Source organism: Eimeria mitis, genomic scaffold (genome assembly GCF_000499745.2).
Source record: "Eimeria mitis Houghton genomic scaffold, Emh_scaff1215, whole genome shotgun sequence".
Lineage (NCBI taxonomy): Eukaryota > Apicomplexa > Conoidasida > Eucoccidiorida > Eimeriidae > Eimeria > Eimeria mitis.
In genome coordinates, this window is record NW_013568247.1 from 6,258 (window position 1) to 6,466 (window position 209).

The window sequence follows — 209 nt, forward strand, 5'->3', positions numbered from 1 at the left end:
TAGCAGCAGCAAGAACAACAACTACAACACCGTGCTGCTTTTCTCTTCGTATTGCTGCTGCTGCTGCTGCTGCTGCTGCTGCTGCTGCTGCTGCTGCTGCTGTCTGGTGGTCTGCTGCACTGGAAGACACTCAAAGGATGCGGAAGAAGACGCAGCAACAAGGGCTTCGACCTGCTGCTGCTGCTGCTGCTGCTGCTGCTCTTGCTGCT